General features: G+C 45.1%; 2 long non-coding RNA genes across 2 annotated transcripts; both read right to left on the bottom strand.

The window, feature by feature from the left end:
• Positions 1-7,035: 7,035 nt before the first annotated feature.
• LOC135827565 (uncharacterized) lies at positions 7,036-19,530 on the bottom strand. Its single transcript, XR_010555501.1, has 3 exons — positions 19,480-19,530; positions 18,628-18,704; positions 7,036-7,325 (listed from the first exon to the last, which is right to left on the bottom strand). It is a non-coding gene; the product is annotated as an uncharacterized LOC135827565 (long non-coding RNA).
• A 1,302-nt stretch (positions 19,531-20,832) lies between these two features.
• Positions 20,833-22,964, bottom strand: LOC135827454 (uncharacterized). The gene is made up of 2 exons (XR_010555454.1): positions 22,601-22,964; positions 20,833-21,424 (listed from the first exon to the last, which is right to left on the bottom strand). It is a non-coding gene; the product is annotated as an uncharacterized LOC135827454 (long non-coding RNA).
• Between the last annotated feature and the right edge of the window lie 2,158 nt (positions 22,965-25,122).

Genomic DNA, 25,122 nt, shown 5'->3' with positions numbered 1-25,122 from the left:
TGCATCTCCCCTTCATGCCTGCCTACTCATTTCTCACAGTATGCAGATGACACCACAATACATGACACTCATCGTGAGGCTGTGGTGGCCTCTGCAGCGAAATGTGAGCCAATTTTCGCCCAGGATGACCTGATATTAAATCTAACAAAACTCAATTTGTAACACCTTCCCAGGATGATGAGGCATGAATAAAGAGGAAACTACTCGGCAGTCTCTTGGGATCTGGAAGTGACATCAAAAACCGTTGCAATGCTGCTAACCGAGCATTTGGCACTCTACCCTGAAAGAGACACTTTATTATCTAGCATGTGTATGTTTACCATACTTATCCTTTAGCGGGGAGTGGTGTTTTCTTTCAGGTTTTCCGAGTGGAATTTTTGATGGACTTCTATTGTGCTCTGGATGGAAGTCGTGAGTCAGTAAAGTGAGAATTCAAGTCGGCAGGAATCGCGTAGGGAGAAACACACAATTCCCCAATTATCGCCAAAGTCGCACCAACCTCTTCTTCACACTTATCCTTACGGTTCTATTATGCAACTGTGGTCTGTGGACATTGACAGCTGCACTTGGCAACAGGCTGGACACGTGACATCGCCGCAAACTATGATCCATTGTAGGCATAGTGAATCCCCAAAACACATCGAATAAAAACTTATACAAGCTGTCCAACCAAATTGGTTCTGCGATGCTTACTGTCCTCCATAACGTTGATCTTTAGTGTTATAAGTTCCACGCTTGCAACCTTTCAGCTCATCAGGTAGCAGAGATGACGCCCGAAGATGGGCTGTGATCTTTTTGCTCAGAATGCCGGAGGATAACTTCCACATGACTGGAAGGCAGGTAATTGGTCGATAATTGGTAACATCAGCTACACTCTTGCCAGGTTCTTTCATGATTAGAACTGTGCGACCATAATTCATCCAAGCTGGCACTTCAGCATCCTGCAGGCATGCGTTAAGCATTCGGGCCATTGCAATATGCAAAGAAGTAAACTTCTTCACCCAGTACCACTGAACACCATTTGGGCCTGGTACCTTCCAGTACGGCATGCCGGCTAAAATTCTTGCACACGCGTGATGAAAATGCACACCTCATCTTGTCCTTAACCCTCTCACTACCAGCCATTCAAATATCGATCCACGTGGATCGATGCACTAGGCAATCATTATTTCGTCACACGCTCAAAAATTGTCGGATTATTACAGATGAGGGCTCTATGTCTTCAGAAAGACCTTGGCTATCGACTACAACTATCGCTTTCACTTCTTGGTGCATATCTGGCGCATGGCGAAGCATTTTTGTAGACTGTGAATTGACTAAATTGCGAAAATAATGGGTAGTGAAAGGGTTAAACTTCTCGGAGGTCTCTTTCCACAGTGGTCACCCACTCTGCTTGTTGATCATAGGTCACGGGTGAGGACCATATGCCTTGCCAGAAGGCTACAGCATCTTGTGAGTCAAGTGAGGTACCATATGATGGTTTGGCGGGTGTAGTGTTGTCCCCTTGACTTTCACAGTAGACTTGTCTCTGGTCTCTCTCAAAGGTTCCGTTCTGTCGAAACTGCCGGCATCGCTCATCGGAGCGCTTGATCCCAGCGGATGTAGCAGGAATTTGCTGCATAACCTCTTCCAGTACGACATTAAGTCCCCATTTCAGGATCTCGTGTCTAGTGGCTAGCTTGTCCTTTACCCTCTCATTTGGCAATCGTTGCCGACTCCATTCGCCGAGTCAACCATAATCTTTGCACAGCCTGGCCAGCTTAGCAAGCTGCCTCTTTCGCCATCTGTTCTCATTACCTGCCAACTATGGGCCAGCAACGTCGGTGGAGAGTTCTCACCAGTCTAAACAACTCAGATCCGTAACTACAGTAACGACCACCCTATCCAGCTCTCTTCCCAACCTATCACCATCGTTGAAGCTGCGAAGCATCTTGGAGTGTATTTAACACCCGACCAGGCCAACACCGTCCACCTTCAGACCATCCTGAAAACCTTCCAACGTCGAGTTAATCTGCTATGCTTCATGGGACGGCATCTCGCCCCCACAGCCTTTCTACTTCTACAGTCAACTTCGCTTATAACGACACTCGGCGGGGCATCAGAAAAGTGTCCTTATTCGCGAAGTGTCGTTATACCCGAAGTCTCATTATATGTGTCACAGTTGGATGGGACTTTGCCCTGGGCATGAAAATTATGTCGTTATTCGCGAGTTGTCGTTATATCCGCAGTCGTTATTAGCAAAGTTGACTGTATATAAAGGTTTTGTCAGACCCGCCCTGTAACACGCCACCTCGGCCTGGTCCTATGCCATCACCAAAGCTGAGCTGGAGCGTTTAAATATTTTACAAGCCAGAATAGCTAGGAAGTATTTGCTACGTAAAAAAAGTCAGTGCAGATAGATGCGAAACGAAACCCCAGTTAAATGCCCTTTGTGACTTAGAGTCATTGCACTTTCGCAGACAAGTATCAGCTCTTGTTACTTTATTTAAACTTATCTCCAGAATACCTCCAACATGTTCACCTCTCACTGTTTTCAAGTCCAAGTAGACCAAACAAACTTAACATCAATATTATCACGGTGTGCGTTTTTCTTCCCTCTTTTCCAACAAAGCTGCACTGCTATGGAATTGCCCGCCACCTTCTCTTACCTCTATAACCAGCCTCCCCGAATTCAGGCAGTCTCTCTATCAGCATGTTCGCCGATATATTCATTACACTGACGGTATAATAACTCCTTAATTACCAGATTTTATGCCTCGATCTATTTCCTTAGCCTATCCTCGATTTGCTGCTCCCTCTACATAAAGTTATCATTTCAGTCTTCTTGCAGGAGATCCCCTCGACAGGCCCAAAGCCTTTGGGAAATCCTTTAATATAATAAATACAAAATACAAATCACGCCTTTTCTGTTATTCTGTTAAGAATATCCATCAGCACTCGGCCGAAGGCCGGAGATAGGCTAGCACCCGGCTAGCATCCAGTGGCCAATGGTGGGGCCATTGATCATATGGATATTAAATATGATGGTAGGTCAACAACAGAGAGAACGCACACTACACTTGTTTAACCTCTTTAGCGCGAGCATCGTACTAGTACGATGCACACGAGCTGCGTGCCCCACGCCCGTCGTACTAGTACAACGCTCGGTGTACACTGGACAGTGAACCTGCATCTCATAGTCGTGGGGTCGAGTCCATAGTGACTTGTTTAAATCGTGACCGGTCAATCAACCGTGTTCGATTGGGAATAAGGGCCGAACGCTGCACCGCAGCCTTTTCGGACTAAAACCAGTCGACTCAGCGGCCACAAGACTACAACATATGGACCAGTCGTGGTCATCCGTGCTTTTATAAGAACGAAACAGCGTTTTTAGTGACTTTTCCCATACAAGTCCCTATCTATAGTCAGTTTCAAGAAGACTAGCAATCCTGGCGATCGCCCGGGGAGTTTGCCGTCTTACCGTATGAGCGCTCGAGCGCTGCCTGGAAAAACTCACTGTGAACTCGAAGAAATATTCCGCGCGAAAGCATGAAAATGACAACTCACTGACGTCGGTACTCGTACGCATACAGGCATGTTCGTCTGGTTTAGAACAAACGAGTTCTTCCTCGTATCGATATGGAGTCAGAGAGGAGCTGGTCGAGGACATGTCGAAAGTGTGGTAAATTTTGATGAGTGGGATGCGTCCCAATTCGTTTTGTGACCAAATAGATTCTTTGAGCTGCCGCGGATGCAATTTACTTTCACGATGTGACGAAAACGACATCGACACAGACTCATTCCCAAGGCCTTCATGTGGCAAAGCTATCCATGTGATTTCGTCAACATTTTGAGAAAAGCAGACGCCTGTGAAAGCTGATAGAAGACGGCGTTGACTCCTAAATTCAAATAAATTGGCGATCTACTAAAAAAATACTAAAATAATTCTCACAAAGGCACACAATGAAAACCTTGGCAAATTTATTCCGTTGTGACTCAGAGTTTCATGGCTGAACCAATCATCAGACAACGATAATGTAATATGAGGCCTCTGTAAAATAATTCTCAAACAGAAATCGATCGATCGATGTGCCGGGGTATTCAACAACACGTAACTACAGTGCAATGACTTCCGTGTTCCCACACACGGTTTCAGTGTTGTGTGTGTGTACAACTTCACATGGCGTGAGCCAGTCAAGTGTTAGTCGGTTCGGCAGGAAACGCGAGCTCCAACAACAAGTCGTTTGGCGCAGCCACATTCTTTGTCCTGTACCAGCGTGATCACCAAAACAATGAAAAAATGAGGAAAAAGTGTTTGTCTTGAAGATTTGTTGGGCTTTAAACTCACAACTTCATGGTCAGCAGACAGCATTCATAACAACAGGGCCAAAAAAGAAGGGATAAATCGTGGGTTTTGATAACAAATCGATACTGGCTTCCAGAGCAAATTATAAACAATGGGAAAAGGCCAGAAACCTGGCCGAAATTCTAACTCCTTAACGGTTGGTCCATTTGTTCCGAAACCTTCACAGGACAATTTGCCGTGCCCTAACAAGCCGTTTTATGTACTTTCGTGTCCAAATTTCCCTTATCTTCATACTTTTTAAGACCCAAACTTGATTGCTAATCTTTTTGAAACAGACTGTAGTAGGGCGCAGTCACCCAGTTTCGGTGGAAATGCGCGGGTTCGATTGGGAATAAAGAAGGAAGGAAGCATCTCAGCGTCCTCGGACCAAGACCATTCGACTCAGCACCCCGAAGACTACAACTGGTGAAATTTTGATTTTAGGGTATACTTCCCCTTTAACCACACAACCGTTACCTACACAACCCGCGGATCCTGGCTCACAGACTGTGCTTGCTCTGCCGACATGGTGGCTTATTGGGTGGGCTTGTGTCGCCGCCTCTGCTCCTGCCGTCGGTGGTTAGTCAGTGCCCCCGGCGGCTTTGACTGAGGTGGTGCCACTTGCGGTCCCGGTCCCACTACCTCCTCCTGATCCACCGCCGTCGGTTCTCGCGGCAGTGGAACTTGCCAGTGACAGACCGCGAGCAACACCGACAGTGGCATTAACACTACAAATGCCGACTAAAAAAGACCCACATTGCATATCAGCAGCTCCCACACCAACACCAACAACGCAATCTACAGCAACCACAACTAATCCACCATCCAAGCCCACTATTGAAAGACCAAGACGATCAACAGCCAACTGCAACAGAAGCTACGCACTCAACGGACAAGGGCGAAAGGAGGGACGTGACGGTGACGGCAGGGTGAAGGTCGAGTCAAGTTCAATGGACCGGGTCAGGCGGGATGGACGAGACAGAGAGAGCGAAGAGGAAACGGAGGATGGAACGGACGGCGAAGGGAGCAGTGAGTCGGAGAGCGATGATGAGAGTGATCGTGCGAGTGCTGGCGAGAATGTTAGTGTTGTGCGTAGGTTTCGTGGTAGCAAGTCTTCAGTGTACAATCATCTGCTAGCTAGATTGTTGCAATTCGTATTCCGACTCTTCGCTCACTGTATTGTGCCATGGTCGTCATGGTTATGGACTACAGTTAATAGTTTTGGAAGCTATCTATCAGCGTCTGTATAAGCCTAATTTGTGTGTACAGAAAGATAGTATAATTGGGTTGAAATTGTTCAAGTAACGTGTTGTGTTTAGTGCGGCCAAGCTTGGCCGTTAATGTTCTAGATGAAATGTACTCGTGTTGTGCGTTATCACTTTGTCTTTCCTTCCTTCCTTCTCTTGTTTGTTCATTTTTCCATTTGCAAGGTTATTGTTAGCACACATTCGTTATTGCTCTCGCTTTGATTGTTTAAGATTCACACGTGTAAATTTCACTGCTGTTGTTTTTAGTGCTATTTCGCTAACTTAGATTTTCTAAAAAAGTTCTATTTTGTTTCATTGTCCTTTAGTACAACGACGATTCCTGATGAGTGTTGTACGAAAACTTTTTTGAATCCTTATTTTTTTCTCTACACCATTTCTTCATTCTTTCATTGTGTTATTGCACATCGTCTCCACTGTTTTACATTGCATGACAACACAAATGTTGATTCAGCTTGTCTTGCTGTTATCAAACTATTATTATTGTTATTGCAGTTGACCTACCCTTCAAACGATACTTGCGTCAGACCAAGAAATATCGTTAAAAGGGTAATAATTTATTGCTATACGGTTACTGGTACATTTCATACATGAACGTCATAATTCATGATTTTTGTTTTACACTCTTCAGAGCATGAAACCTAAGGCAAATCTCTCTCTCTCTTTCTGTCTAAGTTTCTCTCTCTTTCTCTCTCTGCTATTGGCGCGCCTGGTTGTAATGAAGCCGAGACCCAAGGTCGGCAGAGCATCCCAGACCACGCCACCACTCCCCTTATTCATGGCTCACACATGACGGGTTTACGTGGCTCTAGTAAAAAAAAAATGATTGCATGTTCTATGCACATTATGTAGACAATTAGATGGTCCCAATTGCATTTAGTCATGCCGCAGCGACTTTTCAAGTGAACCTTGCCCTACCTGGGTAGTGGAGTTTACCAAGAAATTGCCGAATATACATGTTTTGCAGGGTCGTGGGTAACTGGGCATGACCGCTCGTGCGCGCCTGCGTCACGGTCCGTGGGTATTTCCCAAAAAAAAATAGTGGTTTTGAAGAAATCACCGATCTTTGAGCCGAATACGCAATCTTCGCACTGAATTCCCCGAAAATTGATGTTTTAGTGCCTCAATAGCATGCAAATTCAATTTCTGTAGCCATTATCTGCGAAAGGTGGCTGTGACTTTAGAGCCGAATTTCCACCTTTTACAGAGTTTTTTTTCAGCCTATCGAAAAGCCGAATAGGCCAAAATAAATGGCCGATCTGGGAAAGGCCTAGTGGAAAGGAAACCCTTTCTTAGATATTGTTATAGAATGGAAGAAATATGAGTAGTCAGCCCATTTTATTCCAAGGGCAATATTGTTATAGTCCTTTGAGGACCCTTCAGCACAGCACAAAGAAACTCAAATAATTTATGCAAGTTATATTTGCTGGACTTACTTCTCGTGTCAAAGCAGGCTACATTAAATTTGTCCTGCTGAGTATTCTTGTGTATGCCATTATAGCCAAACGTTTCGGGACCAAATCCAATATAACCTGGTTCAGTAGCCCAGAAATATAGGGATCTGTGATAGGTTGCATCTAACTGGGTGGAAAGGTGTTTCATGCAAATCCCCTCGCCGTTGAGGGAAGGTATACTGGCGCCTCTATCTTCACAAAAGTTCTCGGCAGCTTGGTAATCCTGTAACTCCTGCGTGTGCATAAAAAGCACTCCATAGTTACAAAGAACGTGATGTTCACCTGCAACGAAACCAAAAAAATGGAAGTGTACCCATAGGTCAGTTGCCATGGAGACAGAAATGAACTCGAGACTTAAACAAAGAGAAACATATTAGCATACGAAGAGACGAAGGGAGTTGTATATCTGATGAGTCCTTTTGTACAATCATTTCTCAAATCGGTTCATTTTAAGGTTGAAAATGAGACGAAGCACAACAATGTCAATTTACACAGCATATCGGCGGTAGAATGGTGTTGAAATGTACACAGGCTAAATGATGGAGTGAGTTGCTCCAAAGAGCACAATAATTATAGCAGGGAAGGAGGGGGAGGAAAGTCGGAAAAGCACTACCTTCCTCAAAAGCCCCTTCTGTCTACAAGAGCAGGCTGTAACTTGGCAATGTAAAAACTCTCTAGCACCTCTGGCTGGCATTCTGTCCATCTATACATGCACCCATACTCCCATAGTTGGCCAAACATCGTACGTTGATATCCATGCAAAATTATTCCCTGTAGCGGGCTCTGAAACCTTGTGAAAGGGCCAAATTCTGCTAAATCTGACCCGATTTTTCAAAAAATGCCCCTGGGGAGATCCCCGGACCCACTCAAACCGGATCAACGTCGCCTGCATTCCAGCGGGTCTGGTTCTTGACCTGTTCCAAGCGTTTTCATATCCATCAAAATTAGGGCTGAAACGATCGTGGATTTTCACGTATTGATTACTCTTTAGATCGAGTAATCGATTAAGTATGTATGTATGTATGTTTGTATGTATAACTCACAATCACAAGGTGATCGTAGAGGCATTAACCCTTTGCATGCTGAGCCCCTTTTCTCCAATCCACTGGCTTTCCAGCGCAATGACTCTCTTGGTGGAGTAGGCACTCACAGCTCCGAACGAAATTTATTCTCATTTCACTCCACCTTGATGGATTTTCATCGTCATGGGCTCGTTGGAAAGATCAGGACCAAATAAATCCATCCTGGCAGCTCTCAGCTCGATAGACACATCAGGGCCACTTCCACGTCCTCTCCAAACTACTCCACCATGCCTTGGATCGGCACAACAACTCAATTTCACATTCTTGTTCGGCTTCTTGCCCAAATTCAACAGATTTTCACAATTCTAACTGCGCTGCAAAGCTCAGATCCAAGCGCTTCATTTGATTTCCATCACGCATGCGCCGCGCCAAAGGGAAATCCCTTGGCACGCTCCTCAACAAAAAGAAGTCATGAACAAAAAAATTCGCGTTCACTCTGGGCCGTGATTTTCGTGTTCATCTAATTGCCGCTCAATGAATTCTTCACCTATCGCGAAGAACTTTATATCCCCGGAAAGATGAGATCAAGACCTTTCCAACGGTGTAACGGTGTATTGATTGTTGCAATGCGTTTATGTTTGACGAAGGTACGAAAGTTTGTACACTGTACTGGTCTATGCACTGCGATACATCGCGCGAAATTGTTGCGAGTAGTCGTACGTAGTGGATCTGGTCATGCATAAAGTGCGAGTTAGCTCGTACTCAGCACGCAAAGGGTTTATCAGCGAGAGAATTGTGAATGATGTCTCTAAATCCAACTATCGTGTGCTGCATGAGAGAGAGCATGCAAGATTATAATCGTTAGCAAATAGAGTCATAATTCTGTGCAAACATTACTCTGTTTCCACAAACTATGCCTTCATAATACCGACAAATCTGCATTAGTGAAAGGGTAGCTCCGAAACATGGCAGTTTTGAAGTAAATTTTACCTCAGACCATGAACCATACCCCTGGCAACTGCATACTCCCAACGGAAACTGATTCAAACTTCACAAAACGAGGGTTTACAGTACTTTCTGGACACAAATTAAAAAACGCAAAATAATCGTAATCGGTAATCTAAACGATTGCTCGATCGTTAGATGTATCAAACGAGTACTCGATTATTAGGTATAATCGTTTCAGCCCTAATCATAATTCATCCCGAAGTTTGTGTTAACAGAGGAAATACACCCAACTCGCAACACACAAACAGTCCTTGCTTACACCACGTACAGTAAATTGTCCACATTTTCACCCAGGAACAGGGCATCATCAGTGATATCCCTAATGATGCACTGTTTGTGTGTTGCGAGTTGGGTGTACTGAACATATGACAGTTGGGTGTACTGAACATATGACAAGGTAGGGTGTACTGACCATATGACAAGGTTGGGTGTACTGAACATATGACAAGGTTGGGTGTACTGAGCATATGACAAGGTTGGGTGTACTGAACATATGACAGATGGGTGTACTGAAAATATGAAAGTTGGCTACAGTAGAGTTTTACAGGGTGTTAGCGGGAACGGACACGATAATTTATTTTATTCCCGTAGCTATGCAGAAGACGTTACTTCAGTAACGTCTGGCGCTAGCCAGGGTCCACACAGCTTTAATTTGGTGTTTGTGTGTTTGTTTGTTTGTTTGTTTGTGTCACGGCTGGGGCTATCCCGTATTTGTCCCGTATCTGTGACTACAAAGGCTCTACAGGATTGTACATAACAGCTGTCCACAATATTTGCGGGCTCCTGTATCTGTCCCGTACCGTACCAATATTCGTCGTATTATGTATACGACTCCCTGATGTAGAGGGAGATTTGGAAAGAAATACGGAGACGAGGAGGAAATTAAATTAGAATAGACGCCGAATAGGTGATAGGATGCGTCCGCATTAACATACATGTACTTTGGAAGAGAGATCCCGTCGTCACCAAAATAAGCGTGAACGAGCGATTCAGCGCCGGTCACAGGAAACGTCGGAAGAGAGATCCCGTCGACTCCAGAACCCCGTGATCGGCAGAGTTCGCCGGTCCCAGGCAACGTCAGGACAGACATCCCGTTTAGTCCAGAACGCCCGTGTACGGCAGAGTCTAAGCCGGTCCCAGGAAACGTCAGGACAGACATCTCGTCGAGTCCAGAACGCCCGTGATCGGCAGAGTCAGCGCCGGTCCCAGTGAACGTCAGGACAGACATCCCGTCGACGCGCAGAAAAACTAAATCTGCAGCCTCTTTTGCCGTCGGACAGGATACGTATTATAGGAGACTGTAAAGTTATGTAATGTCCAAATTTCCACGTGAGCAGCAGGTCACTCGCGTTGATTTTTCGACGTGCGAGCCAAATAATGCGAGCTGAACTTTCGCGTCGCAGACATCCGGTCGACGCGCAGAAAAACTAAATCTGCAGACTCTTTTGCCGTCGGACAGGATACGTATTTTAGGAGACTGCTAAGTTATGTAATGTGCTCCACAGGCAACCATGCATTCGGCGTCGTCATTGGCTCAACAGGTCAATGTATATGTATGACTACAAAAAGGCCAGAAAATCCGATTACTGTATTAAAATTAACTAATTTTCGCTGGCGATTTAATTTCGCTGATTTCGCCGCTTGGTACCAACCGGCCAAAGTAAATCGCAGGCCAAAGTATGTCATATAGGCAAATGATGCATGATTGAGCAATGGATGCATGTGAGAGGAAAAATACCGATCGATTTCAAATTTGACGTGAAATTGCGCGTCACGTCGGAAATAACGTGCATCTTAACCTCTCTAATAGAGAAGTTTCTATTTCTCATCTGCCAAAATTTGTTGATTTACAGTATAAGGAGATAAAAAGAAAAGGAGCAAACCAAAAGTAGACAAATATTAGAGAAAAAACAATCCGCAATAAATTCTGCAAACACTTTTGCCTCAGTTCTTATAACATGTACGATGAGCTAGGCAAAAAAGCATAAAAGCATAGCGTAGGGCCCTGAGCTTCCAAGCTCTCTCGTTCCCGTAGCTATGCAGAAGACGTTACTTCAGTAACGTATGGCGCTAGCCAGGGTCCACACAGCTTTAAGTTGGTATTTGTGTGTTTGTTTGTTTGTTTGTGTCACGCCTGTCGCTATCCGTATCTGACGGCAAAAAAGCATAGGATGTTATAAATTTTTCAATTTTTCCAATTTTTTTTTTCAGGCAAATCCTGGGATTCGAACCCGCACTATCGCCCTACATGCATTCCCCCATAACCTTCGCATTCTTCCAAGTTGCTTCACGTTATTATCTTGCGTTTGAAAGCCCTATTTAAATATTGCGGGCAGCTGTATGTGGCCAGCTGTGTTTGATGGTACGGTACCGTACGGGAGACGGTGTCGTATTACCCTCGATCGTACCTGTCCCATCCCCTACCGTACCGTCAAAGACGGCTGGCCACAATGCATATTCCAATAAGGCTTTCAAATGCAAGATCACAATGTGAAACAACTACTTGGAAGAATTAGTATGTATGCGAAGTGTATCGGGGGATGCATGCAGGGCGCGCGATAGTGCGGGTTCGAATCTCAGGTTATGTTATAAAAAAATATAAAAAAAGGATTTTTTTAAAGAACTTATAACATCCCTATGCTATTTTTTGTCTTGGTAATCAAGGCAAAAAAGCATAGCGTAGGGCCCTGAGCTTCCAAGCTCTCTCGTTTCATTTTTTTTACAGTGGAGTTTCAAAGTTCTTAAAAAAAGTTGTTATTACTGTATAAGTACAATGAAGTTGAAGACACCACTACAGCTGTACTAATATGGTTGATCAATATGGTGGTAAAGACACACCTGGCAACAAGGCGGTAAGCACACGCCTGCCCACACACGATCTCTAGGCTGCAAAGAGCTGGCACAGAGCTCTCCTTCTCGCCACTACCACCATCAGTTCGCGCCTGGCGCCTGGTCGATGCATGGTTGGCGGTATCCGGCATAGCAGGCTGGTACATCAAGTAGCGTATGGCACATAGAAGATGACACAGCAACGACATAGCTCGATTGCGACGTACGTTTCGTCCCCGCTGGACTCATCAGTTATTATTAGTACAGCTGCAGTGGTGTCTTCAACTTAATTCTCCCGAGTCAAGCTCCGTATGAAGACATCCAAGAAGAAAATTGCCTGAGGAGTCCAGCGGGGACGAAACGTACGTCGCAATCGATCAATTTGCTGTGTCATCTTCTATGTGCCATGCGCTACTTGATGTACCAGCCTGCTATGCCGGATACCGCCAACCATGCATTGACCAGGTGCCAGGCGCGAACTGATGGTGGTGGTGGTGAGAAGGAGAGCTCTGTGCCAGGTCTTTGCAGCCTAGAGAGCGTGTGTGGGCAGGCGTGTGTTTACCGCCATTTTGCCAGGTGTGTCTTTACCACCATATTGATCAACTGTATAAGTACCAAGTTTCATTATTTTATATTTCACTTTCGCTATTATTAAATTTTGTTAGGGGCCGTCCGTAAATATCGATGTTTTTTTTAAGACGATATTTGTTCATTTCTCCCCAGACCCCCTCCCCCCCCCCCTCAAAATGAACATACACATGTTTATGCAAGGGATCGATATTTTTTAATGAAGTTCAATTTCCTAATGAAGCGTGACCAGCTGCCACTCTAATTTCACCATACACCTAGGTTCATGTTGCCACGGTCGCACAACCTTGCCATGGCTATGCTCACGAGGTTGACTTTCACTTTATGTAGGTCATAAACTACATGTTCGAACAGCGCCCGTCCATAGATAGAGTTCGATATTTTTTTCAGACGAGACGAACAGGGCCCAAACCCCCTCCCCCCCCCCCCCCAAACGAACGAATATCTTCTCTAAAAAAACATCGATATTTGTGGACGACCCCTTAGTGGGCACGAAATAACTACATTTGTACCAAACTAAATTGACCCATTCTGAACGTTCAGGGTGATAGACCCCGACCGAAAACGAAATTTAGTATGTAACAAACCTGCTGGTGGAGTGATGTAACGAAAGATTTCGTGAACGAAAATTTGTACTTGTACAGTAGTGGGTAGTCCTTTTTTGTGAATATCGCCTTTTTGCCCTTTTTGAGCTTTTCTAGATGAAAAAGTGCTAAAATCTGTTTACTCATGCATGCGATCACAGTTTCCGAGTGCTCGATGGGCCTTGGCACGCCGCTTTTTTGGGGGCAACAAGTTGGTGAAGCTTGTACTTTTGTACACAATGCTGTAAAAGTGTTTTTTTTACTTTACTTCCTGTTTTTGCCTTTCGTGGACTCATAATTGGATGAGTGCGTATTCATTTCTCAGCTTGGGTTCATATCTGAACATGTAAAATGGCCATGCTTAACTGAAAAAAAGAGTACTTTTGCCTGTTTTCACTGAAAAAGAGCATTTTTCAGCGTATTTTGAGGGACGCGAGAAGCACTAAGTGCGAATTAAAAGAGCATCTTTGGGAAAGGGCTAGTAGTGGACCACACCATTTTTTTCCCTACAAAGAACACAAACCCGGCTCAGACAAAAAAATAAGAACAAGAAAGAAAACAAAGTTGCATGCAGGGAGAACGAAGACCATAGTTTCGTGGTTAGAGCGTCGCTGGCTTCTTATTATTATTTTTATTTGGAACACAGCCCTGTGTGGTTACAAGTGAGGGTACCTGGTTCGAGTCCTGGTGGTGAGTCAATTTTTTCTTTGTTTCTGTCTTTCTCTCAAACAATTGAATACCTTAGACAGTAGTGTTATGACGTAATTCATACAATGTTTTTTGTTTTGTTTTGATATTGTTTTTCTCCTTTGAATTGAGTTCATTGATTGAGTTCGGTGAGAATAATTTATTTTGTTTCATAAAGTTTTGATTTGAAGTTCTGTTGGGTTTGGGTTTGAAAATCTTTATTTTTACACATCAATTTTTCTTATTCTTCTCCAGTGTATGTCGTATTGCATTTTAATCCATTGTGATAATTTTTTAATTTAATTTTTGCCCGTAAAGAAGGGTTGAAAAACGTCGTGCTTTATCGTTGTGTAATATTGTAATGACCACCGGAAATCAGTTTTATCCACGTGAATTGTTTTCCAGACACTTCGGACTCTCATGTACAAGTAAATTTGTGACCTATATGAAGGTCATTGAGTACTTCATAGAATGTTTCATTTTGCGTGTTGTTGTCAACATAATTATGTAAAAAAGCCATCAGAAATCTGACATCGGAACTAGACTGCGATGTGCCTCAAAGTTGAGTCGAGGTACGAAGTACACTACAAAGTCTTTTGCTAATATGGGACACAGTGGGGAGCCATGGCAACTGGTCGATCATGTTAATTTTCCCCGCACCCGAAATTACATAAATGTAATGTAATAGAATATTATAATGGACCGTATGCGTGTTAAAACAAAATGGCGTCACGATTTATTGAAAGTGGTATAGTTCGTGGTACGAGTGTTCAAACCCATTTGAACTTCATACTGTTCGTCTTCTTTTTGACATGCTCTCTTTCCATCGTCCTTAGCTTTTGTTTGTTGAGAGCTGTTTTGGCTTTCTCCTATACCTCTGGGGGATGCCAAATGATGGTTTTGAGAGGCTGGTGATGGCTGTAAGCGAGAGTTTGCCGATCGGCGTCGTCCTCGCTATAGCGATGAAAATACTAGTTACTGCGCACCTGGCAGATATCACAACACGTCGGAGCGTCCAGGAGCAAAGGAATCTTGGGTTTTCACTGGAATCTAGTTCCTCCAGCATCGTGTAGCCCACCGTCAGTGAATGGCGGTCCAGAAAGGTCGAACCTGGTCTTCTGCAGCATCTCGCAGTCCTGCGAGGCACACTGAATACGCTTGTCATGTATTCTACAAATAAAAATCACGAAGTAGTGGACTTTACAGTGATGAGTCTATCCTGTATACTGCAAAAGACGCAGGAAATGTGACTGGTGTCCGTACACTGGACGCCAATATCATCCCAGTCTTCTCCTGCAGGATATGTTTGACATTGACATACCGATATGTAGTGGGTCGACATTGGCCTGGTTTGGCAGCTATCTGCCTGGGTGGATGTAGCAGGTTTGCATTGGCGCGTCGTCCAGTCCGACATTTTCTTGTAACTGTGGAGTACCGGCAGGGTTTGAGAGGTTGCTCGTGCTGTGAACACATCTCTACTGCCTGTCTCGTCCTGGAAGTGCCGTCTCGCCGCTTCCTTGCTCTACAGTCACGCTGTTATTTCGCTTTGTTTCGTGGTGCAGCTCAAAACCTGCCCAAACAACTGTGAGCTCGCAACATGGTATGGACAAATTGCACCACTCATGCTGGTTAACTAAAACCGGGGTAGTCGAGTAAGCGAGTTCACTCCCTGGGCCATGGCAAGATCTGTTCCGCGCGGGCTATTCCAACCTCCAAGTGCATAGTCACCCTGTAACAAGACGGCAACGTCTGTAGGGCCTTCCCTATCAAAATAATAAATTCTACTACTACTACTACCGATCGATCCATGCGATGGTGGTTGACCTACAAAGAGCCAAGGTCTACGAGTACTACTATTGGATGCTGTCTACATGCAGTCAACAAAATCAAAGTACCTCAGTATGCCCCAGAATAGGGCATGTGCATCTATAGCATGACACAACAGGGGTTCTGGCGGCACCTGTCAAACAAGCAGTAGGGACTAGTGCCAGCTACCTATTGGAGGCTAGCCGCTACAGTCTGTCACTGGAGATATTAGTGAGGTTTTGCATTCCGAAATTCGGCAAAAAGATTCGGCACGCGGGAGCGAGGTCGAAAATGCACACGAAGATTCGGCATGTTTGTTCGGAAAAAGCTCACTTTGCCGAAAATATTTTTCGGATGAATTTTCTTGTAGAAGAGCGCTAGCGCGTAATTTATTCAAAGAGGTTTCTTATATCGGCATCGCTTCGCAGGCGTCTTGGGCGCATCAGCATCGCAAGCTACTTCTGATTGCTCCTCTCCACTGCCTGTCTACTCTCTATCGCCTGGAGTGCCGTTGGAATCAGCAAGAAAGGGAGCACGGGACAGGACGTTGCTGATGCTGGGGCTCACATGAAAACACATCATTTTCGACTTGCAAAACAAACGTTGGAGCGAAAATTCGACATTTTGATGTTCGACAAATGACCGAAGAACGCCGAACCGAAATTCGGAATGCAAAACCTCACTAATTATTATGTTCACTGTTTAGACTGAGCACAATCAATCTGCCCAATGTGTGTTCTGTTCCACCTAATTATAACGTCCCATCGCATCAACCCTACTACACGCACATGTCGTCACTCTAGCACGACTTGTGTTATTATTGTTTATTTTGATTCGCACGATAAATAGAGCACAATAAACGTTAACTTGACCGAAGGTTAAAGGTGACTGCAGATAGAGGAACACATCGAGGTACAGGTACCGGCATCAATACAGTATCAGAGAGAAACAAACAAAAATGAGAGGTACGCAGAAAAAACTCTCGTAAGCCCAATGGGAAGTGGTTGATAAGGGATGAATGCACTCTCCACGCTCATCTACACTGTTCGTGGAAATGCACACATACATACAATAATATACAACATAGCAATAGCATGCACAGAACCGAACAATTTCATGTTCACACATGCAAGCACAGACCTGAACGTTAGTACCAAAAGCCGATACAGACAATATCCCCATACACACAGACGCACACACACACACACACACAATGTCCCATGTATGCGCCCGTGGCAAGAAAAGCACGCAAATCTACAAATGCACTGGATGTGAACCCACAGATTTTCTCTTATAGCAACGATAGCGGATCTGATTCTGAATGAAACACACACACACAATACAATCATTGAATGCCCATCCGCAGATGATGGCAGGTCCTGAAAGAACAGGCAGTGTTCCAGTGATGGGGAACAGAACTTCGAGTGGCGAGTGAGGTATACGCACACACACACACGTGCGTGCGCGGGCACACACTAAAGTATTCAGAAATAGAATCGACATCGTAGTATTCATTGGTTGGGGAATGGAAAGGAAAATAAAACATTGCTGTAGGTTATTGTTGTAAGGACACTGGGAGCACAACAGAAAGGTAAGCAACTTGCTTTGAAGCAAAGAAAGTTATTATTCCACGGATCTCAGAAGGAAGGAATGTTCCAGAATGCTGCACTGGCAACAGGCGGCCTGCATGTGCGCGGCCCCTGCAGTCGGTCCAGCTGCCGGCCTTGCAGTGCTGAAAAGAATGTGCAGTACAGCATGTCACATAGTATCGCAGCCTGGACAAATAGGCGCTGGGAAGTCCTAGTTATGTGCTCACCTACACCACGATGCACCAATCTTCTGAGCTACTTTGGCAACAACTTTGTCCACTTGAGACTCCCATGGGCTGAGCCAGTTATAGAGGGCTGCACCAAGGTGGACGGCAATGACCGCTGATGGCAAGGCAATCCATGACACACAGTCACTAGGGCATCGTCAACATGGCGCTGAGGCTGGATCGATAAAATCAACCTTTAGGCTGCCACGGGGTTGACAACGAGGCCGCTGTCTCGAAGCTAGTCAGTCAGCCTGGTCACCGCCATTGACGAACCAGTCGCCACCGCCAGCAGTGGCGGTAGGTGGTGACAAGTGTGGTGCAATATTGTCAGCAAATTCAGTACTTAGGATAAGATGAGTGACAAAGGGAACGTTGTGTTTGATAATATTGAAGTGAACAGGGATGATCACAAACCCTGCGCGTACTCCACCATGAGTTACAAGAAAATTCCGGACTGGACGACGAGCAAACACCAACCTGCTACATCCAACCAGGCAGATACTATTACGATAGCTGCCAAACCAGGTCAATGCCGACCTACTGCATAATGTCAATGTCAAACAGATCCTGCAGGAGAAGACTGGGGTGTTGGCGTCCAGTCACTGAGTGTACAGACACCAGTCACATTTCCTGCGTCTTTTGCAGCATACAGGATAGACTCATCACTGTAAAGTCCACTACTTCGTGATTTTTATTTGTAGAATACATGACAGGCGTATTCAGTGTGCCTCGCAGGACTGCGAGATGCTGCAGAAGACCAGGTTCGACTTTTCTGGACCGCCATTCACCGACGGTGGGCTACACGATGCTGGAGGAACTAGATTCCAGTGAAAACCCAAGATTCCTTTGCTCCTGGACGCTCCGACGTGTTGTGATATCTGCCAGGTGCGCAGTAACTAGTATTTTCATCGCTATAGCGAGGACGACGCCGATCGGCAAACTCTCGCTCACAGCCATCACCAGCCTCTCAAAACCATCACTTGGCATCCCCCAGAGGTATAGGAGAAAGCCAAAACAGCTCTCAACAAACAAAAGCTAAGGACGATGGAAAGAGAGCATGTCAAAAAGAAGACGAACAGTATGAAGTTCAAATGGTTTTGAACACTCGTACCACCAACTATACCACTTTCAATAAATCGTGACGCCATTTTGTTTTAACATGAATATCGCGGATTGTCATTGCAAGTTCCGAGCAAAAGGATAGAAACTGACACTGAATATCTTGCAGGTTTTCAAAGTCTTACCTTCAGCACAATTTATTGTGTGCAGCATTGAAGCCAACACACATAGTGCAAGCAATAAAATAGATCCCATCTTCCACCTGTTAACAGTACATGCAAAACAATGAACTGGAGTTGTTGCAAAATAGAATCCAAGCCGCTGAATAGCCAACAAGATCATATACATGTAGAACAGCCAACATCACAACTGGAAGTTGCCAATTGCATTAGCCTCAAAAAGCTAGCTGACGATCGGTAGAAAAGAGTGCTTGAAGAGTGGCAAAATGCAGTACTGAAGTTTGGTAAGGTCATACCACTTTGCACTTTTCTGTTCTTGCTTATTTGGCACATATGCTAGTTATTCAAGTGTAGATACTCTGCATCAGAATATCTTATATAAAACAGTATTACTTAGTGCATCCATTTCCATTTAAGAAGGGGTAGTGATCGTGATTGAACATATTGGCGCCATGTGCGTACACTCCACTAACTCATGGATAGGGCCGAAATAAACACAGTCGCTCAGTAATCAAACGTTCTTGATGGTAACGAGTGAATGAAGGAATATTCTTTATTACTGCAACTCCCTGTTTTGCTGTTTGTGCTTGCGTTTGCAAGCATTGTCAGGTCCTGTCAGGTCACAAGAAAATCTACCACTGAATGGCACTGATACACAAGTACGTCACGGTACATGAAGGGATTTGAAAAAGATTAAAATTAGGTTGCATTTCTTCGGTCATTCCCAGTACCAGCCTATACCCTGGACGATGTCCGCCAATATTCCTGTATAGTATACACGCACACACACACACACATGCACACACACACACACACACACACACACACACACACACACACTCACAAAATGAAACTTACATTGGAAAGCCGGTAGTGTGACTCGCTGCCCAGAGCGGCTGTGAAGGGTGAAATAGGGTGGAATGACACCAACTCTCCTCTCCACACACACAGATATCGACGGTGGAGAAGATGTAAATTAAGAAACTTCTGAAAGGCTAACACCGCCCAGAGCTGATACTAAAAAATCACACTAAACTGTACTAGTATCGGACACACTCTGACAGAGAATACATGTGAACACAATAATCGAAAAGCTGACAGGATCGCTTTTCTAAATCACTGTGCAAGCAAGAGTACATAACCCCCAAGAGTGTGCAACTGCCTGCACTACCTCTAGATAGTGCTGCGAGGGCAGAACTTCACATCACGTGACATGGTTCAAAAGGTTACACTGGCAAACAGTGCATAGTGACCAATTATGTACTCTTGGTGCAAGCTAGAGTACATGACCCCCCAGGGGTTATGTACTCTTGGTGCAAGTAAGAGTACATGACCCCCCAGGGGGTTATGTACTCTTGGTGCAAGGTATGAAGGTATGAACCGTATAGACTGTGCAGTTCGAAAATTCGCAAAGCTGGGTGGTTCCAAACCGCGCCTTTATTGTGGTTCTGCCATACAGTATTCGCGGTACCACGCAGGGAGTCAGTCACCAGACACTGGTCAGTTTCAAAAAGATTAGCAATCCTGGCGATCGCCTGGGGAGTTTGCCGCCTTACCGTATCTGTATGCGCGCTCGAAAGCTGGCTGGAACAGTCCGTGCGCCAGATTCAAAATATCGCACTCTATCCGTGTTTTTTATTTTCCAGAGTCAGTGGACTTTGAACTTTTTGAGCTATTTCTTGAGAATTGTTAGTTTCTAGTCATTGCAAGGTACTAGGTGGGCCTTACAAGGCCCTTTTTCGTTCGAGTTCAGACCTGACACCCCGTCCATCGCCGGATAAGGCAAACTTCTATCCTCAGTTCCGAACGTTTTCTCGCGGGGTGCTTCTGTCCCATGCAGCATCACGTCTTCTCCGACTGTCGAAATTTGAATTTTTCTTTACGCAGGACTTTAGTTTAGTGCCGTCAAGTATTCCAGGCACGCGTAGTAACACCCACTACAACATCCAGAAGAACAAGCCTTAGTCTTTTAGTATGTGGTCTCTCGCCGGTGTCCAAGACCAAATAACACCACACCGACCAATTTTCTAACCTCTGTTTTTCTCGCTATTTACATGTATATGGAGGACAGCTGGAAACATGTAGCACTCACAATGAACACATCAGGACGGTGCAATAATGCCACTCAGCTACACCCTGGGCGTGTATGCATTCCTGTCTGCGAGTTATGCCAAGCAACTCGTCTGGACACCAGTGCACACATCCGACAAATGCAGAATATTGGAATATTTTGGTAAAATAGTGAACGGCGAAAGACAAAAACCCAAATTGCAGCCACCTACAGACTAATATCCACATACGCTGGCCGTGTAAAGGAGTGTCAATGAGAATCTTCATTGCGTTACTACAGAAGTGTACGAAACGGAACGTAGCGGACGAGCTCAAAAGTGCACGGCGAGCCAATATAGGCGGCATTGCAGCACATGTAAGACAGTTATGGACAAACAGGCACAGATGAAGTGTTCCCACTATGAAACGGTCTCAGCAGTTCTAAGGAGTAAGAACATGACAATAGCATAGAATGATGTCTTTTGCAAGAAGTGCTACGAGGCACAGCTAGAATGGATAATAGTTGACAGCAGTGCAAGCATTCACAACAAAGCTATTACAGCTGATCGCTTGTCACACTCAGATCTGCGATAATCCTCTGGCTGAGCTAACAGCAGTACTGGGAGAATACATGGATGTTTGCACACTAGCACAAAGAAGTGAGTCATTCTCCTTCTGCGGAAAGGCTGCAATACCCAAGGTCCTCTTCGTACTGTTCTCACACAATGCCAAGACGCGTTGGAGCACGATCTACCTGAGAAGACACACAGATCGCACAAGATAAGGCAGCATTTCAAGTTTTTAACGACAGGAGGAATAATGCATGAAACACAGAAATTAATTCAATGGAAAAAAGTGCTCCGCTCTTTATATACTACACTTTTCCAATGTTATACAGATAATACACTGAACTCCATGGAAGTGGATTTGGTTGTCCCTATTAGTATAATTGCAGTGGGTGCTGCTTCACTTGAACCATATTTTGGTTCCAGTGAAGCAGCACTCACTGCAACAATTTGCAGAAAATTTCTCAATCACATCGTCGCGCATCGCATCGCGTCGTAGAAGTGATATCATGCATCGCGCTTTAGAATGTTGGCATGGCTGGGCATCACTGCCGGTAGTTCTGCCAAGAGGACGTACCCCGGATTATTAACCCCTGGTGGATCGGTTACACACAGAAACACAGCAGGTTCGAGGCAGTGTCTGCATGCGATACACCATGCACACAAACCTTCATAAGGCTCTTATGAGAAAAAGCGCGCTTTCAATCTGGAAACCACAGCAGATCGTTGACGCATTGCCCCAGCCGGTACCTCAGTTTGTCGCTACGTAATGTGGGCAGCAAGCCCCTTCAGACCCCTCGTGCAAAGTTGCATGCTCTTGGGGCTATGGACTCTTGGTTCAGCCACCAAAATATGAATGCAGTGGAGCTGCGTCAGCGGCGTACATGAAACGAGACAGCATTCGGTTCGTTTCAATCGATAATATCAACAAAGAATGAATTATTACAATGACACCAAGAGAAGCTTTCATGGCAATTAAGGCCAGCATGTCCATCCGTAGCCATGCAGCAGCAGCAACGATGGTACATCTCAAGAGAATACAACTACAAGTCCATACCCACTAAAATGTCATGCAAATTTTACAATATACAGAGTATAAAGACATACAAATTTCGCACTTTTGGATTCCTCAACAGTACCATCCTAAGCACAGGCATACTAAACGGGAAGAAAACACATTTATTTATGACATCGTATTCCTTTGGATGCTTCTGTCTTCTTGTTGTGCTATTTTCAACAAGGCAACACTTGTGCTCGTAAAAATACCAAAAAAACAATTTTGAGATTCCACTTAGTGCCATCGGTTATTCCAGGCAGGAATGCTCAAACCATTATCATCTCACTACACAACAATATGTACTTACTAAGATCCGCCATGAGAGCTTGGTGTCCGCGGCTCTTGGAAAGCGCAGCTCGTCTACTTCTCGATGCCAGTCGGCGAAACCAGCAAATCGGGGAGAGCAGTTTCTTCCATAAATAAAGGCCAAGATGGCGTTTGCGATTCAAATTTTCCACTCGGCGTCAAAGCACAACATTGAACTCATCATCTTCCATTGCTGCAAAGGCAAAGAAGCGAAGACAGGCCGCGAGAAAGGCCAAAACAATTGCCAAATTTCTCCCCCAACTGCCATTGTCGTCATCATCTTCACCAACACAGTTTTGTGCAGACTTTTTCCCGCGGGATCGGACCCAGGAAAATGAAAACGGCCCACTCAGTGGCCTGGCGCACGGACTGGGAAAACTCAATGTGAACTCGAAGAAATAATCGGCGCGAAAGCATGAAAAATGATCACTCACTCACGTCGCGACGTCGGCACGTCGAAAGTGTGGTAAATGTTGACGAGCGGGATGGGTCCCAATTCATTTCGTGCCCCATTTCTTTGAGCTGCGATGCAATTTAGGGTGCGTTCTTAAATTTTCCAGCTTCTAGAAGAAGAAGAAAAGAGAAGTCGAAGAAACTGGGATTCTTCAAGAACGGGTCTCGAAGAATTCGGAGATATTTTGCAGATGTCAAGCAAAATGGAGCGCCAAAGGGACCGTGATCTTGAGTGCCACGAAAATAGTATGCGCTGTGCGTATGTGAAAAGGGAAATGCGTACACTCATGATCAACACGTGGCGTTTAGCCTAGTTCGCATGCGCTGATCCGAAACCGCGGGAATCTCCAAGTTTCAACCACCTCTGAAGCTTGGAGAGCTTCGAGAGCTTTGGAGAGCCTCCTAAAATTCGGAGAGGATATAAGAACAGCTCTCGAACTTTTCGGAGAGTCTCCAACTTTTCCGAGAGGATTTAAGAACGCACCCTTACTCTCACGATGTGACGAAAACGACATCGACACAGACACATTCCCAAGGCCATGACTTGGCAAAGCCATCCGTATCGCTTCGACACCATTGTGGGAAAAACAGACGCCTGCGAAAGCTGATAGAAGACGGCGCTGATTCCTAAATTGTTGTTGTTGTGTTTATTTAAATTCGCAAACCGAACGGACTGAACATGTCCAATGACAAGGAAGCGAATGAAGTCCAAATAACCCAGGAATGGGGACAGAGATGAAAAGAAAATAATGGGAACAGAAGGTTCTCGGCAAAGGAAGAAGAGAAAGGAAGGAAAAAAAAGAATAATGGAGAAGAAGAAGAAGAAAAATCGTGGTCACGGCGAGAAGAAAGCTTTTAGCAAAAAGACAAAGGAAAGGATGAAGGAGAAAATGGGGAGACACATCGTGGTCACGGCCAAAGCCGGAGTAGCGGCAGGACACAGTAGACAAAACAACACCAGGAACAAGCACGCATGAAGCATGGGCCATGCCGGCCCAGAAGCGGGAGACCCCGAAAGGAAGAGAGAAGAGAAGAGAAGATAGAGAAATCGAAGCATTCCACATCTACATGTACGCCCACACATCCACACATCCACACACCCACACATCCACACACCCACACATCCACACACATACATCTACATGTACATACCCACACCTACGCACCAATACACACATACTTAGACACATACCCCCCCCCCCCCACACACACACACACACGCGCGTGCACACACACACACACACGCGCGTGCACACACACACACACACACAACACACACACACATACACACACACACATGTACATTGACAGCCACACATACAATTGCTTTGCAATGTTCTCAGTTCATAGAAGAAACGGGACTGCGGCAGCACGGAATTGACGAGGAACAGAGATGGAGCGAATACTGCTTGGCAGGTTGTTCCAGCATAGCGCACCCTGGAAGGCGAATGTCCCCTTTCCAGAGTTGCTGCGGGCGGGTGGCAGGCAGAGACCCATGCTGGAGTCCAGGCGCGTGGACCGGCCACAAGCTGGCAGTAAGAGAACCTGAAGCTCAGGACTTGCTTGGCCAATTCAAATAAATTGGCGATCTTGAAATACTAAAATAATTGTTCAAGAGAAATCGATCGATCGATGTGTCGTTGTATTCAACAACACGTAGCTATAGCGCAATGACTTCCGTGTTCACTCACACCGCTTCAGTGTTGTGGGTGTGTTCACATGGCGTGAACCAGTCAAGTGTCAGTAAGTTCGGCAGGAAACGCCAGCTCCAACAACAAGTCGTTTGGCGCAGCAACCTTCTTTGGCTTGTACCTTTTGTATCAGCGTGATCACCAAAACAATGAAAAACAAGTTTGACTTGAAGATAGTTTGGGATTTCAACTCACAACATAATGCCAATCATGGTCAGCAGACGCGGGTGACAGCAATGCTGCATTCATAACCACAAAGCCAAAAAGGAAAGGATAAATCGTGGGTTTTGATAAAAACTTGATACTGACATCCACAGCAAATTTTAAACCATGGAAAATGCCGGAAACCTGACCGAAATCTAACTCCTTAATGGCTGCT

Source organism: Sycon ciliatum, chromosome 11 (assembly GCF_964019385.1).
Source record: "Sycon ciliatum chromosome 11, ocSycCili1.1, whole genome shotgun sequence".
Classification (NCBI taxonomy): domain Eukaryota; kingdom Metazoa; phylum Porifera; class Calcarea; order Leucosolenida; family Sycettidae; genus Sycon; species Sycon ciliatum.
The sequence above is the reverse complement of the archived record's forward strand: the minus strand, read 5'-3'. Positions and strand labels throughout refer to the sequence as shown.